Here is a 16826-nt window from a genome sequence, read left to right on the forward strand (position 1 = left end):
AGAAGTAGAGATAGAACTAGTGACACTGAAATAAAGAATAGAAGAAAAGGTTCAACTTGTTTTTGAACCTCTGTCGTGTTTTCTTGTTTATCTAACTGTTGTCCGCTTCTGTTTGTACGTCGATGTAATTACGAGGTTTGCAATCATTCGTCAGTTGAGTGCTTCCACCTGGCTGTCAGCACTGGTTAGCTGAATAATGAGCAGACTGACAGGTTTCTCTGCTCGTTCCTTCTCGCTCTTGAGAGACCTTTGTTTCTCATCCCCTCTGGTTTCTAGTTGGTGCCTCGATGCTGTGTCCCCTACACATTTAGTTGCCAGGTATGAAAAGTATCTCTGGTGTTTACATGACAGCTGGAGCACAGAATAAATTAAGGAACAGGCAGGCTCATAGACTCATAAATGTTATGAGTGAGAACTTAACCTGTCCGTGATCATCCAATTTCATGGTTCAGAATTTGTTTGAATTGGTGTGTGGCATCAACTATCAGTATACCAAGAGGTGGTAAAGACCCTGTGATTACCCTCCAGGCAGATTTGATAGTTTTTCTCGATTTACAAAAGGTGAAAGACAATAGACAGAAATGATACGAAGTAGTGAAAATGACAAGAGAAATGGGTTTAAATGTGGATCGAAGCACTCAGGATCCTTCTTGCCTCTTACCATTCCCACCTCTGGATGAACTAAAGGACACAACACCACATTAGCCCACTGTGCTTTTACACACGTTTCTATAGTAATACTCAGTACTACTACTCAGCCATGTAATAAAAGGCTGTGTAAACAATGTAGGCGTTCAAATAACCACAGATGTCAGTGCGATGGGTCTGTAAGTCCTGTGGAAGTCTTGAAGCAGGCTGGTGCAAGGCATGTCTTAAACAATGAGGTGTTAAATATGTTGCATTAGCTGATGCTTTTATCCAAAGCAACTTACAATAAGTGCATTCAACAATTCAGTTCAGTTTTATTTGTACAGTGCCAATTCATAACAAAAGTTTACTTTTTAAATAGAGCAGGTCTAGACTGTACTTTTCTTTACAGAGACCCAACAGTTCCCACCATGAGCAAGCACTTGGCGACAGTGGCAAGAAAATACTCCCTTTTAAGAGACTGAAACCTCAGACAGACCCCGGCTCTAGGTGGTCTGCCTCGGCCAGTTGGGGTTAGAGAGAGAGGGAAAGAGACAAAGGTGCACAGCAACAACAAAAGGGAATACACCTGGCAGAGATAATATAAATACAAAACATTTCTAATTATTTTCACACAAATCGTAACCCAGGTGGCACTGCAGAATTACATCCTGGGTGTATACGTGTATTTATATATGTATATAAACAACTGTACATTGGTTTATGTTATTTTATTTTATTTTATTTTATTTTATGTTATTTTTCCTTTAGTTCTATGAGGTTTGATGCACAAGCCCATTTCCTTAGAGCGGTTTAATTTCATGCAAAATAAGCAAGTGCTGTGCCCTTTATCCCTCGATACTCGCAAAATAACTTTAATTATAAGTGTTTAAAAGGGCTTATTAGCAAAAATACAGAGGGTCAACTTTGAGGTGATGTGTTAGGGAAATATAATATTTGGCTAATGATGTCTCATCGGCCACAGGGAGCTACCTGCCAGGTTATGACAAATCAAACATTTGCAGCAAACTCTCTAAAAGCATTTTCCTTTTTCTACTGCTTAATTTGATAAGGGGATTATTTGCGTTATTAATTGGAAGGAGAGCAGCATTTTGTTCCTTTGAACTTTCGTTCTTTGAGCAGCAGGGTTGTAATTATTTTCTCTTTTTTTACTGCACTCAGGTGTGAACATTGCCCTTCAGCCTGGCCTGCAATGCTCTGTGAAAGTCGTGATAAGCCTTGTAGTAGTGTCCTCTTGGAGAGGCCTTCCTGTGTGCCACTTTAAGTAATTTCACCAGCTGCTAGGAAGAAATAAAAATAAATAACATTCATTTTTGTTGACTGACCAAAGCTGGAAGAAGCACAAAATCAACTAAATGTTTGTGAATTTGTTTCTCCCTCACAGCTCTTACATCCCACTCATTTTTAACAACAACAACAACAACAACAACAACAACAACTTCATGACAGTTCAGCACAGATACATAAATGGTTAGAACCCTATTGATCAGGTAGTGAGTAGTTTCATTGAAAAGAGTCATTAATTTAAATGCAAACCTACTTTGAGGCCTTTTTTCTTTTTATGAGTATAGTTGGACAATGATGACACTGGGGACTCAATATTAAAGTCAGAATCTAAAGACCTTGATTGTATTGTTTAAGTTGTATTGGTTATTTATTTCTCATAGTTCATTTTAGTTGACCCACTTTGACCCAATATTGTTTTAGGATTGTGGGTCTTTGTTGATGCTGGAAAGTGGATGATACTGGAAAATCGAAATAAAGTCATTTTTTAAAAAAAAGGAAGTGTCATTAAGAGGTTTGTGTGCGGCAGTATTGATTTCACAGGTTTCAGCTCAGGGGAATGGAGCCTGACAACCAGTTCCCAACCACATAATAAAAGAATATCCACTTGGAGAGCAAAACTAACAAGTACTTTAACAATGAAAATTGTGCCTTCTTAAAGTGTAAAAAATGGGTAAGGGGTTTCATACAAAGTAAACCAATAAAAAAAAGTAAGCCTGCAGGCAGCAGGTAGGGAAAGGAAACTCTTGCCCAAATGACACTAAAGTCAGGCATGGTTCAAGTACTAAGGCGTTCTATATCCATTCAAGAATCATTTCCAGAATACTTAATCACTTTCAAACTGAATCCAAAAAGAGCAACAGCAAAAAAATCTAAACTGAAGAATTGAAGAAAAGAAAGACAAGAGTTTCTAGCTGGCTTACATCTGCTTAAGTGAGTTCTGGACACCCTGATGGGCTGAGAAGGGAATCACCAAGCTGCTCTCAATCACTGTTAAAGCTCAATGATCCTCTAATCAACCCAGAGGAACGCTGACATTGAGCTAAATCAAGACAAAATTACAAGCACAAGGAGACAGTGAATGCATTTGTTTTTCCCCTAGAAACACTTTGTTTTGTGGATAAGGTTATTCGGTGGTGGTCTGGAGGGGGCTCATAACACAGAGTGGAAGAGAGAATTTTAAAAGGTCACAAGCTGCTGTGTGCAGTGAATCTTCAGAATATAGTAATCCACGCTTCTGCATTCTTGATGATTTGCTCCATGGATTGAACTGGAATTTGAACAGTCATGGCTGGTCACTGTGGTATGCACAGGTGAAGAATTTCCACCATGTGTGGTAGTATCTGTCTGTTAGCCCTATTTATATTTACCAACAAAGATTCTGAATTCAGTCTGAATTAATCCATATAAGACCAAATATTTTTGTCTATCTTGTCTTCATCAGTACAGTACAGGTGTGTCCATCTGAGATAATCACCATGGCATTCTTAGCAGACAAACATTTGCATATGAACTAATAACCTAGTAGGTTGTCAGGTTTAAAAGAGTACTGCACCAACTTAGCATTGTATGGAAGCCCTAAAGGGCCATGCATTCATGCATTTTATTTCCTCCGTTTTAATTTTCTCGAGATCTCGAGATAACAAAACTTTGTTTTCCGGAGATAACGATATAATTAATTCGAAATCTCGAGATAATGACTGTGATATGATAACTGCGGTCAAGCCAGCTGTTACTCCGATCTCCATGGTCAAATCAGCCACACTTAAATTTACAGCGTATTCACTTCCGGTTTTCAAAATAAAGGTATTAAGAACAGTAAGCTATAATTATATATATATAATAAAAGAACCTACATTTAAAATAAAATATGTTACATTAAAGTGTTTCATGCGCCCATGATGAATAAAAAACATACTTAATATCAAGCATTTCTACTGTACCAATGTGAAGAAATGCCAAAACAAAAGTTCCATATTTGTACCTCCAAGTGGCATCTTTTCATGTATTTGAGGTACAGTAAAAACATATTGCTCAATATTTCCTGGCTATGGAAGGTATATTTGACTTCTACACATATAAGAATACAAGTATACCTAATATCAAGCATTTTTACTGCAACAATTTGGAGAATTTCAACAATAAAATTCCATATTTGTACCTGCTTTTACTGTACCTCAAATATATGAAACGATGCCACTTGGAGGTACAAATATGGAACTTTTGTTTTTGTATTTCTTCACATTGGTGCAGTAGAAATGCTTGATATGAAGTATGTTTTTTATTCATCATGGGCGCATGAAACACTTTAATGTAACATATTTTATTTTAAATGTAGCGGAATGGTGGGTACCACATAGTACCTTTTATTTTGGCATTTTGGCATGTAGTCAATATTTAGATATGATGCACAGTTTCATAGTGATGTAGTTAAGTGCTCCCTTGAATCTATGCATTACATACACACATCTCTTGTATCTAGCACATTGCAAATATCCTTTATACTTCATAGTTTGGACTTTCCCTAATACTGTCTCTTTTTATTGTCTTTATTTATATTGTTCTTGTACAATGTTTACTGTTCTGCACCAATACACCAAGGCACACTGCTTGCATGTGAAAACCTGCTTGGCAATAAACCTGATTCTGGTCTTGGTGTACTGTAAACCCCACACGTATTCTTTTATGCAGTGTCTCTACCTTTCTCCTTGGTAAAAAGGTGATGGTTATATGCAAATTGTTGATGGTTTTCTGGAGTGCGGTACCTATTATCTAACCAAGATGCACCTGTGCTCCTGTGTTATTTAAGTCTCCATTGCATAGATTTGATAGTGATGAAGGGGGTTATTTGTTTTTTGTTGTACGGCTGCCTACAAATTTGAGAAAATAGCACAAGAAGAGTCTTGCACCATGTGCCTCTGGACTCAGCAGGTGGGTGATTCAAGGGCAGATCCTTGCAGTTCAATCAGAGCGCCCTCATCGAGATATTAACCTTTTGCTGCATAAACAACACACATTTGAGTTGGCCAGTGTGGCTCTACAGGGGAATCAGAACAATCTGTATCGTCAGACGTGACTGTCTGCAGTTCTTTCTAGCTGTGGCTGCAGCGTCACAGTTTTGATGTTCTGGTGTTTCTGAATTGCTCATTTGCCTTTGTTTTAATATTGTGTAAAGAAAGGAAGATAAATGATTGTGTTTTCACTGATATTAGTGGGTAATAAAATCCTGTTTGCAACTGTAAATGTTGCCTGTTTGTTTAACGGTGTCAATCAATAAGCTAGGTTATGTGTTGATTTATACGACGGTTCAGTGTCTGGATCAATTTTCAATATTGACTGCTAGGTGGGGGTTTTAGGGCAGCCTTCTTATTGACAAGTTTTTAATGCAACAGCAGGATTTTAATATGGACTGGCGGTTCTTCTCAAAAATCACTTTGCTCCATTGCTGATTGATTTACGGTCTCTGCAGTTTGCCTGAAAAGGTTTCTGAAAATAAATGCGTACTCCATCTTTGCTTCACCTGCCAGGAGAAAGCAGAATGTCTCTCAACTGCTTAAGGGGCACCACTTACTGCTTTTTAACTGTGTTGGTCTCATTGTGAGTATTGCCACCCTGTGGGGATTTGTTAGATCTCTCACTTATGTTAGAACATAAAATACCACCTGTAGCATATGCACATCATGACCACCCAGGGTTTCTTAATTTTCTGATGGGACCAGTAGTCTTGTTTTTGTGGTATTATTTCTGTTGGTTAGGTATACATATACATAGTAAATCATGAATATAAACTAAGAAAAGGGTCATTGTTATTTAAATAAAGTATAAGAAAAAATGTGTTTGATGATGCCCATGCCAGAGGGCCTGGAAGGAAATCGGTGTAGTGTCTTTGGGGATCATGGAACTTGTCCCACCAGCTGAGGATGACAAGTTAATTTCCCTGTCCTAAAGAGCCATGATAACCTAAAGTGCCAATAAAGTTTCTATAGGCACCAGAACAGTGCTCCCTGTTCCCCAGGCTCCCTAATGTGGCCTTATACCGTAATGTGGTCCCGTTGCTGCCTGTGAATCCGTATGAAACCTGGGTAGTAGTAGGCTCACACAGTCAGCAGGTTCCTGGCCACCGCATTTCCTCTCCCGGTCTGTAGACATGCCCCTACAAGGACTCCTGGCACTCCAGCAAAAGGTGGGGCACCATGCCTGCGCTGAAGCATCCTGATGGGTGATGAACTCCCTGTGGTCCTCCAGGCTCATCTCTTCTAGAAGCCGCTGAAGAAAGAAAACACAGGAAAAACAAAGGATAGGCTTTATAAGTAGCATGATCTGATATGGCCCAGATAGACATTACAGTAACATTGCTGTACAGTGTTGGTCCTATTATGTAGACCAGAGAGGAACATAATAACGTTACTATTTTATAAATACAAACCTCAGTTACTGCTCATCAGCCTCTTTGGAGGACTTCCATTCTCTCCTCCTCTTCTCTCTCTTCTCTCTTTTTTTATAAATGAATACACAACATGTTGTGCGTCAGGCAAAACAAATGATAATTAATCATCATAATTATAATGTTTTATATACAGAGCGCAGTGCATTTACCATGTTTTGCTGTCATTTATGGGTCCGCTTCTCTGTTTCTCTCCTCCGCAGCACAGAGAGCAGGACACACACAAACACACACACACACACACACCACACACACACACACACACACACACACACACACACACACACACACACACACACACACACACACACACACACAGCAGACAGGCTGTGATGTTGATGACAACTCAGGTACAAAGCAGAAAAAGAATATCTCCACCTGCTTTGTTTGTAGTTGTTGTTACAACCACAATGCACTTGTTAAACTAATAATGACTTAGGAACAAGCTAAAAGAAAAGCTGTATTTAGTCTGTTATATTAATTTGCAACAAATATGACAGGACAAGAGGAAGGACTAATACCTTCACACCATACCAACAGACTGCTCTGCACTGTGTGTTCTGACCCCTTTCTATCAGAACCAGCATTAACTGTTTCAGCAGTTTGAGCTACAGTAGCTCGTCTGTTGGAGCCATGATAACCAGATAATCAGTGTTATTCACTTCACCTGTCAGTGCTTACAGTGTTACGGCTGATCAGTGTATAAATACATTCTAATACATATTTCTTGCTAATGTCTGAGTGTTATGTAGAAAACTACAATCTGTGTGGGTTTTTAAATAAATACTGTAATGATAATAGTCTAAACTTATGTGAAAATGCATAGTTTTTAGTCAAATAAACATTAAGATAGGCCAGCAGCTGCCCTGCGTATTAAATACAATCCAGAAACGTCTCACTTAAGTGCTAGTAACAGCCTGTTGCACAGTCACCAACATACAAAAGAGTTATAATATAATATATAAATAAAATGTAGGCTACATGTGTAATCATGATTGATGCTTTTACATTATTTAAGGTTTTTATACCACACAATGTAAACTTTTAGGTTTAGTATGATTATGTTGACTTATTTAAATTATATATTTGTCCACATACCAATCATAGGTCAAAATATTACAAAATGTGGCTGAATTATAAAAGCCAGAAATGAAGAGCCACTTGAGAGCCAAAGGAGCAGCTGTCATTGCTGATTCCGGATCACTAAAAAGAGCTGGAATTCCCATCACTATTGGCTGCTGTCCCTCATCCAGCCCTGACAGCTCCCCCACTTTTGCCTCTTCCTCTTCCTTTAACCTCAGTTACATTACCAGCTTTTCTGGCTTCCGCAACGATAGTTTAATGCTATCTCTTCACTCAACGTCTACAATAAAATATCTTTTTAATTAACCTCCTGTCATTTGAAAGGCAACTCGTTACAGTTTGGACATTTTCCAGCTTATTCTCTATCTGGTCCTTGGAATCTCTGCAAACAGAGGAAAAACTTCCTGTTAAAAGGCAGAAACCTAGGACAGATCCTTCAGCTCTAGGTAGATGGTCGTCTGCCTCGACCAGTTGGGGTGACAGAGAGAGAGAGAGAGAGAGAGAGAGAGAGAGAGAGAGAGACAGACAGACAGACAGTTGCACAGCAACAACAGTAGCAACAACTACACTAATAGTAGTGACTGATGATGATGAACATGAAATAAATCTGGCACACCGGTCCTTTTAAAGAAGGTCAGGCTGTACATGTGTACCTGGATATCATATCATCTCATCAACTGCTGAGTTTCCCCACCTGACCTCATCACCTGCCTGCACAGCTACTCCCTATTAGTAATCCGCCCCAGTATAAGTAGCAGCCTACTTCCTATTTTGTAGAGGCGTTGGATAATAAAGTGGACGACCCCCATGTCTGCATTAGTTACGGGATATCAGGAACTGCAACGTCTTTTGTTTTACAGAAATCCTGGAATACCGGACAGCGTAATCCAACCAGATGACTCTTTTACCGATCTGACAGGACAGAGGACTGCGTGTGCTTTATGGTGAATACGGATTGGGGTGACAGTGGGGAATGTATAACAAGGCAATGTTCTACCCTTCCCAGTGGATACACCAGGTGGTTCAAGAGTAAGATATGGCTAGCTCAACTACACAGATAACAACCTTTTCTCCTGGCTGTGGTTGCAAAGAAGGCACTGGATACACCAGCCAGCATTGATAGTGTTTTTCCACCAAATAGGTTCTTGGAATCTGTAGTGAACTAGTCTGTAGTGATGGGAATTCCGGCTCTTTTTAGAGAACCGGTTCCTTTGGCTCGGCTCACTAAAAAGAGCCGGCTCTTTCGGCTCCCAAGTGGCTCCTCAGATTTTTTGTTGCTTAAATTAATTTATTACCAAATTATGTGTAAAATGAATATCTAATGCAAATACTTGCATTATATCAAATATTTATTATTTATATGGATTTATTAATTCAAAAAAACAGGTGGCTCTGGCTCAGAGGCAGAGTGGGTCATTCCTTAATCGGAAGGTTGTGGGTTCAATCCCCGGCTCCTGGTGCCACATGTCAAAGTATCCATGAGCAAGATACTGAACCCCAAATTGCTCCTGATGCCATGCATTGGTGTGTGAGTGTGTATGAATTTTAGTTTCTGTTCGATGGACTTTGCCATCTCTGAGTGAATGTGTGTGAAAGGGTGAATGTGGCACGTAGTGTAAAAGCGCTTTGAGTGGTCAGAAGACTAGAAAGGCGCTATACAAGTACAGGTCCATTTACCAATTCAATTAAATTTTATTTGTATAGTGCCAATTCATAACAGAAGTTATCTCATGACACTTTTCAAATAGAGCAGGTCTAGACCGAACTCAGAGACCCAACAGTACCACCATGAGCAAATATATACTTAATATACTCAACATGGAACAGAGTGCTACAAAAATAAATTATAAAATACGAAAACAAAGACCCATCTCAATTAGACAAAAATCTGCTCGATATGAAATGTTTAACTTTGCACAGTCTACACTCTGCCTGTGAACTGTCTATCACATTAAAATGTGTCCAAACTTTACTACATTTTCTGTCACTCATTTTCCTCACCTTTCCAGTGTGTAGTCTCTGTCTATGTAGTGCCTAGTTCTCTCTCTCTCACACAGGTCTCCCTCCCACCTGTTTGTGTGCTCACTGTGCCTGTGTGTCTGTAACCCCTCCCTCCCCCCTCCTGCTCAGTGTAGATACACAGACGCCACCACACATCTTGACCAATCACGCAGCTTTAACAGAAAAAACAGGGGAAAAAAATGTAAAAAAAACAGATCCCTCTCGTCGTTCACTTCAAAGAGCCGGCTCTTAGAGCCGGATCGTTCGCGACCGACCCATCACTACTAGTCCGTGTTTCCACCAGTTTTGAGTGAGCGGAAGCACTTCTACCCTCAGGCCACTATGATCCAAAAGGAGGTCACTGCCTAAGACCTCCTTTGGCAAGGGTACATGTGACAAATGAATTTGAATGTTTCCTCTGTCTCCATTTGAGTCCTACTTCCTCAACCAATATTCAGTTATTACAATATAAATGAATGACAACCTGTTGTTTCCACTCCACTGCCAAAATAAACACACAACAATTATACACCAAGCTGAGAGCAGGCTGTCAGGCACAGTTCGGCTGTTGTGAAGTGTCTGTGGCTGACCTTTGTCGTCAGCTTATACGTTGACAGTAATCGGTCTTTGTAAGTGGACTGGCTGATTTCCTCATAGACAAAAGCTGCTTTTTGGTGTGTTCAAGTGCAGCTTTAACAAAAGAAACCATTTGCTTGCACTAGTTCTTACTAGTCAATCAGTGGTTTTGCTTGCAGGTAGCAGACAAAGTAAATCCAGATAAATAAACTTTGTTGTGAAAAAGGCCAATTGGTCAATGGTGTTAATATGCCAGACATATTGAGTTGGTATTGCAGGAAATAAACACACCAATGAATGTTAATAATTACAGCTGTCCTTTGACACGTCAAAAAGTTTGCTATGAAAAAGACACGTCAAACACCAGTGGCCTGAATTGAACTTAAGTCGCCTGTGATGTGTTTGTAATGGTTTCACTATTTTGTCCTCACACATTCACACATTCACACACTCAGTACATGCATATGTTTTTACATTGTGTAAGTTGCGCACTATACATTTCACAATGTGCACATTTAACTCTTTTTGAGCTCTGTACCCCCTCTAACTTGTCTTAGATGAGTTTTTTTAACTAATATATTTTATTACTAGGCCAGGAAAAATAACAAACAGAAGATTGAAAGAAAGTAGAGCTGTTGATCCTCCCCTAACCTGTACATAGTCCGAAGAAAGCGGCAGCCAGAGATCGAATAACAAGCATAGGCTTCAGCCTCTCTCGCCTCCTTGCTCTTTTTCTCTCTGTGTCCCCTTTAACACTTTGTTTTCCAGATGAATGGAGACCAGCTCATTAACATTTTCTATGCCATGATACACACACATACAGGCATTGTCTACCCTGTATAATTACCTGTGGTTTATACTGCTATAACCTCCTTGCTCCTCTCTGAAATCATCACATTCACCTCGACTGGTTTTGTAATATGAAACTAATGAAAATCTCTATCCTCATTATTACATTATAGATTCATATGACTGTTGCTTTCCATGCTGAATTTTATTGTTGTGACTCTGTGTGTCATGGTCTGGGCGCCAGACGACCCTGCCATGTTGGGCAGAATGTAAACAGACTCATGTTGAATTCAGAGTGTGCAGGCTGACTAATGAAAGGTCAAACACTATATGCCAGAGGAATGATGGAGTGCTGATGGAGTACTGCGTGTGTCTGTGTGTCTGTGTGTGAGTGAAAGAGGGAGATATTCACAGGGAGAGCAACCTAAGGAAATTTGTGACCATGTACAGACTCAGTGAGTGCTCAGCCCAGCTGTGGAGAGAGGCCGCCACAGGCAGACCTGGCTCTCAGAACAAAACTTCTATATCTGCTGGGTGAAATACAGCCATGTGCAAATACGGCAGCAAGGTGTGTGAGAGGTTGTTACCAGAGAAAGGCGTCAAATGGAATACGATCACGATGAAGACGTTCAGTATCCGCTGTACAAATAAAAAAAAGAATTGAAAATTGAATACACCTGCACAGACCACTGCACTGTGCTGATCTTTGTACATAGACACATTCTACGTATAAAAGATGAATGAAGCCAAAATATCCTGGATACCATCTTGTGCTGGTGACATCACAGAGTCTGCACAGTAGTGATCATGGTTATCAAAGTCTCACCCAAGTCTCATCCTCTTTAGGACTCACCTGTCAATCATGACATGAACCTCCTCTTTTTATAGCTTCAAATAAGTCATTAAAACCAAACGTATTATAAATTAAAAATATTATAAATTAACGAAATTAATGAACATACATCAGCATGATAAGAAATACTTCAAGAGACAGAAACCATCTTTGGGAAAAATTTATTTGACGTGATTTTTTTAGTTTGTCCTATGTGTTAACATTTAAGTAGCAGGCTTTATGACCTATACTGCAGTCTGTCACCACAGATGAGATGTTATGTCATCCATCGGTTTACATGTCAATGTACAGAACAAATATCTTTAAATACATTTATTTACATTTATTAACATTTACACAAATAAATGTATACGTGTATATAGTTCTCACAGATTTATATTTATATATTTTTTTATGTTTTACTTATCAGTGTATATACATATATTTATTCTGTTTATGTACTTTTTTTATTTTGCACTTGCTTTGGCAATGTCAACGTGTGTATCCCATGCCAATAAAGCCCCTATGAACTGAGTATTTACTCTCACACTTCTGAGTGAACATGACACTTCTAGTGGTTACTCAACCTCTGACTGAGTCTCTCTACTGCCTTTATGCTCACACACACTCACACATCACACACACACACACACACACACACACACACACACACACACACACACACACACACACACACACACACACACATACACGGGTACAGGCTCCACCATGTCTCACTGGGGTTGCTAGATGCATGGCTCCAGGTGTGGCAAACTGTCAGTCAGTCCACCACTTTGGTCCAGATTGAATTATCTCGACTACTACAAGATGTGTTGACACGTAATTTGGTTCAGTCATTCGTGGATATCTGTGTACCATCAGTTTGGTTTAACCTTGCGGACTAATGACATACTGTGGTGTCTGCAGCTGTCTGTGTGAGCATATGTTTGGGAGTATATTCAGGCCTTTAGTCATTCCTCTTTCATTTGGACATCAGTCATCAAAAGGCACTGTAGCACCTTGAGGATCAAGCTTACAGCCTCAAAATGATCTTTTAATAACAGCAACTCCAAATTAGTTTTTGTGGGCTTTGAAGAGAGCATAGATGAATGTAACCACTTCAGTTCCTCATCAGTAAATCCCCAGAGCAGTCGGTGCGAGACACCATCCCAAGTCAAATTGTCTTTATAATTTGTCCGTTGTCATATAGGACAGGGTGGTGAGACTATGAGTTGTGACGTGACTTCTGTTCTGCACAGTTTAATTACTTGATGCCTTTATTCATGGTGCGAAAGCTCCAAAAAAATCAACCTCGATCTAAAAAAAATGACATTCTGTGTGAAAGCACTGTAAAAACATTTCAAAAAATATTTTGACATGTGAATGGATCGCCTGAATATTAAAACTATTGCACTGTATTTATCAAAGGTAAACTCACTTTAGACAGATGGGGCTGGCAGCAGCAGCATGCGTCTGTTTGGACACCACAGGTTGTGTGAGCTTCAGCAGGTCAGGTCAGCGTGGTCACCATCAAACACAGGTAGAGGTAAACAACGTAGCCCAACTAAGCCCCACTCCTAACCTGGCTGTCTTCATCACCAGCAGCTCTAAGCAGCTGCCAACAACGACTGCAGCGTCTCTAAAACCCAGAGTCTCTCAGACACACTTGTGGTTGGTTCAGTCCATTAGTACCGCAGCCCATTGACATCACACTAGTGTTCAAATTAAGCAGCTTTAAGTGAACTTGTGCTGTATTTAAATGAAATGTTTAAAGAAAAACTCAAATGAAACCATCTCAGGAAAGAAATCTGAGGCACTCAGGAGGGTAGTGATTTAAAAAGCTTTTAATGAAACCATGTTGCCCTTCACATTACTCTAGTTGTTAATGTTTCCAACAAAGAAGTCTGTTTCTTACAGCTTCTAGGAAGAAATAACAGCTTGTGGTCAAAATCCACATACCATGGAAAGAAACTCAGAATTAACAACATGCTGTCTGTGTTTTAAGACTGTCTGGGAAACCATGGCGTATGGTGGAGTATGATTTAGATAGACCTTTTTCCTTTTTGACATGAAATAGTGATACCAATGATGAATGCTCTCTTAGATTTTGCACAATAGCAGCACCCAGACTCTGTTTGACCTGAATGTTTACCCTACTATTGCATTCTATGTTACACTTGTAGAAGTTGCAAACTGCAACAGTATGAAAATCTCATTCTCCCAGTTACACAAAATTTCATGTCTACATGTAATATTCCTGCTAGTATTGCAGTGAAATTCTAGTGTAAATCTGAAACTGTTATTAGTAACTATTTAAAACTAATTAGTTTGACTGATTAAATGGTGATGCTGATGCTGTGGTGTCAGTCTTTCACACTTCCATATATTTATCTGATGCTGCCATCTGGGGCTCTTATAGTGGTATTACTAACTGTCTGTGGTATTACTATGAGAGGGACAGAGTTGCAGTATTATTGAGGGATGACATTTTAAATCTGGAGATGTTTAGGTAAAGTCTTCTAGTACTCTTTCCACTCCTGAGAAAGACAACATTGATGCTGTTTAGGGCAATGTAAATTTGGCTGCGTGTGGTGAATTTTATTAACAGGCAAACATATTGAAAACTATCAGTTTGGTTTTTTAAAGGATCAAGACCAAAGCCAACAACACGTTTGTCCACCTCTCCATCTTGTGTATTTCAGCCTGTGTGTGTGTGTGTGTGTGTGTGTGTGTGTGTGTGTGTGTGTGTGTGTGTGTGTGTGTATAAAAAAAAGAGTGAGAAGAACAATTTCCCCTAGGGGATTAATAAAGTATATATTTTTCTTCTTCTTCTTAAAGCTATAGTTTCTAACATTTTAACTCTAGATTTGAACCGGATGAAGGACATTTTGTCATCGGACATCTGAATCTTAAGATATCAGAGAAACAAGCTGAGCTTACGTTAGCAGCAGCTCAGCTCTTTGTCTGCCCAACAGCGTGGGAGAAGCAGTGATTTTTAAGGTGGAACTGCTTTATTCAGTGTTTTTAGTGGTTTTAATCAGCAGGTCTGTTTGTTTTGGAGAGGAGGAGACCTCTGTGGATCATTGGGCTCCCGGTAGAAACCTCCTGAACCATGAACACTGAAGGAATCCTAACCGGGAGAAGCTGACTGCAATGACGGCAATGACGGTGAAGGAAACATGATCCCATGCTACTTCTGAATGTCATTAAATTTCATCTTTTGTTATTGTTTTGATGTGAGAGACCTCCTAGCAGCAGAAATGACATATTGTACGCTTAAACATCGACAACATAATCCCAGAATGTGTGATTACTGCATATTTCTATTTTGGGACTCTTGCCCTCCCAATAACACATTATGTGTCTCTGTAAGTCAGAGAAAATAAGTATAGACATCAAAGGCATGATATCTAGAAAGGTATAAAGTAAGCAATAGGCATTTATTTATGATAAAATGTTGCAGCCAGAGACTCGGCCACTTGGAAGTGGTTGAACTTATTTTATTTCTTCTTTCAACAATAAAAACAAAGGAGCACATGTCTGTCCTCCAGCTTTCTCTCTGTATTACTAGTGCAAAGAGTAACCACTGAAAAGGAATTGCTCTTACTAATACCACTGCTTTCTCACTACTACTTCTTCTAAACTGGCCAGACTCACTCAAAGGCACCACCTGGTGGCGGATGCCATGCAGCACATTTACAAACACTGTATAAAGTGCTAAATTGTATTGTATTGTAATTGAATTGTAACAAATGAATAATTGCAGCCTAGAAAAACATATTAGACCTGAACATCTGGAATATAAACAAAGACCTACATATAAATAACAAATAATAACAAGGATGTAATTGCAAATTGACCTGTTTGCAAAATAAATTGAATTATACTAAAAACATTGTGTGGTCTCTTGATAAACAATATAAAAATGAAATTTTCATAAAGTTAATCCACCATTCACCATGTTCCTACTGCATCATGAGGCAGTGTTTTATTATTTCTTTATTATTTTTCCTCAGTTAATATTAGGTAGCGCTATACTGACGTGTTTTGTGGTTACTTTGTTTAAATGGTTATGTCTTAGACCCTGTGTGTCTGAATGGCCTAATCTGATCAGCCACTGTATAAATTTGTCCCATGTCTCAGTTAGTAAGCTCAAAGCCTGCAACAGAGCTGTTGTGTGATTGTTGAGAATATTCAAAACAATGAAAATGTAAACCTTGACTTCGTGAGGTGGTGCAGGTCCAACCATCTGCAGCTGAACACCTCCAAGACCAAGGAGATGGTGGTGGACTTCAGCAGGAAGAAACCACATCTCCAACCCGTGTCCATCGAGGGGGTCGATGTGGAGTTGGTCATCACATCTGGTGACAGTGGCAGAGAGAAAGACCCTGGACAAACTGCTGTCCATACTGGACAACGCCCACCACCCTCTGCACCTTCACCAGGCAGAGGAGTGTGTTCAGTGGCAGACTGCTGTCCCAGTCCAGCTCCACCAACAGACTCAAAAACTCTTTCGTCCCCCATCAGACTGTACAACAGCTCCCAGTAAAGGCAGGGAGGACAATAGACAATAGACAATTTCTACCTCCATTTGCACTGTTTTACTTCCATTTGCACTCCATTCCATTTGCACTGTTTAGTGTTTGCACTGTTTACTGTAGCTACTGTGTTATAAGTTAATTTTATTTTATATTATTTTAAATTTTAGTTTAATGTATGTTTAATGTATGTTATGTATGTTTTGTATGCTACTGGATACTTGAATTTCCCTCAGGATAAATAAAGTATCTATCTATCTATCTATCTATCTATCTATCTATCTATCTATCTATGAGGATTTGGTTGGAATATTAAAACAGTAGCAGAACACTGTGGTTTAAATAGGTAATGTTCCTCCATGGATATTTCCAGTACCAAATGTGGATTTGCAACTTGCGGAGCAGAAGAGAGAATAGGTTAAAAATAATGTGGATACTAGGTATTTGTTTCAAGATTATGAGATGAAAAATTTATTATTATTATTATTATTATTATTATTATTATTATTATTATATGGCAATATTGATAAAGATCCAGAAAATGGACTATACGGCTATACATACCTAGGTCTGACATAGTCATATGCAAAAGACTTAATGGTAGATTATTGGTGTTTACAGCAGTAATGAC

At 39.2% G+C, this 16826-nt stretch overlaps 1 long non-coding RNA gene across 1 annotated transcript; it reads right to left on the reverse strand.

Annotated features, from left to right (window-relative positions):
• Window positions 1-4284: 4284 nt before the first annotated feature.
• Window positions 4285-7633, reverse strand: LOC127377315 (uncharacterized). Its single transcript, XR_007887665.1, has 3 exons — window positions 6529-7633; window positions 6359-6424; window positions 4285-6198 (listed from the first exon to the last, which is right to left on the reverse strand). It is a non-coding gene; the product is annotated as an uncharacterized LOC127377315 (long non-coding RNA).
• Between the last annotated feature and the right edge of the window lie 9193 nt (window positions 7634-16826).

This window comes from Dicentrarchus labrax, unplaced genomic scaffold (assembly GCF_905237075.1).
Source record: "Dicentrarchus labrax unplaced genomic scaffold, dlabrax2021, whole genome shotgun sequence".
In the NCBI taxonomy this organism is placed as follows: domain Eukaryota; kingdom Metazoa; phylum Chordata; class Actinopteri; family Moronidae; genus Dicentrarchus; species Dicentrarchus labrax.